At 37.1% G+C, this 863-nt stretch overlaps 1 long non-coding RNA gene across 1 annotated transcript; it reads right to left on the bottom strand.

Annotated features, from left to right (window-relative positions):
* Positions 1 to 226: 226 nt before the first annotated feature.
* On the bottom strand, positions 227 to 740 carry LOC107682542 (uncharacterized). Its single transcript, XR_001633524.1, has 3 exons — positions 631 to 740; positions 443 to 537; positions 227 to 332 (listed from the first exon to the last, which is right to left on the bottom strand). It is a non-coding gene; the product is annotated as an uncharacterized LOC107682542 (long non-coding RNA).
* Between the last annotated feature and the right edge of the window lie 123 nt (positions 741 to 863).

The raw sequence follows: 863 nt of genomic DNA on the forward strand, positions 1-863 counted from the left end.
GAAAGGAAAAATTTAAATCACATCATATGACCCCTTTAAATTGTAATAACATTTCACAATAGTACTATTTTCACTGTATTTTTTATCAAACAAATGCAGCCTTGAAGAGCAAAAAGAAACTTCTTTTAAAAACATAAAATCATACTGATCACTCAGCCAGGTTTTTTGTAATGTAGGTCTTCAGCTCTTTTAGATGCGAAAGATATGAAGGTGTACATACCTGTACAACGGGGAAGATGTGGATGAAATCCAACCCTTGGATCTGATGAGGCTCTAATCGGTGAGGACACTTCATTTTGGGCAGAACTGACACAATCTTCTCTGTCAGAGCACTTGGAAATGGAAAAGATACAGACAATCGCATTAACCAGAATTCAGTTCAATCTGAACAGAAAAGCTTCTGTCAGTTTTCATTCTTCATATGTTTATTCTACACACTCACATTTTTTGACCAATGGTGGAATTTTCTTGGAAAAGCAGATCAACGTCTATGTCAAAGTTGCATGTAGTTATACACCAGGTCATTCCTCCAACCACCTAAAGTACAAGCAGAGACTGTTCATAAATAAACTAATAGTGTGTCAAACACACTTTAATTTGATTGGTACAGGTGGGTAAAGTCTGCCATACCTTGTCAAAGGGTGACAGTCCCTTAATACGTGCTCTGAAATAACCAGCAGCGAGCAAAAACTCCAAAATCTCAGCAAGCTTGACACTCTGTTCCTCATCCTCACGTGTCTCCACCTGTCAATCACAGCACATACACAAGTCAATATAATACAGACTCGTCCAATTAAAACACACTTTAAATAAAAATGAACTCGGGCAGTATATCCAAACAATTCCAAAAATGCAACTACAAA

This window comes from Sinocyclocheilus anshuiensis, unplaced genomic scaffold (assembly GCF_001515605.1).
Source record: "Sinocyclocheilus anshuiensis isolate Anshui unplaced genomic scaffold, SAMN03320099.WGS_v1.1 C32316826, whole genome shotgun sequence".
In the NCBI taxonomy this organism is placed as follows: Eukaryota; Metazoa; Chordata; class Actinopteri; order Cypriniformes; family Cyprinidae; genus Sinocyclocheilus; species Sinocyclocheilus anshuiensis.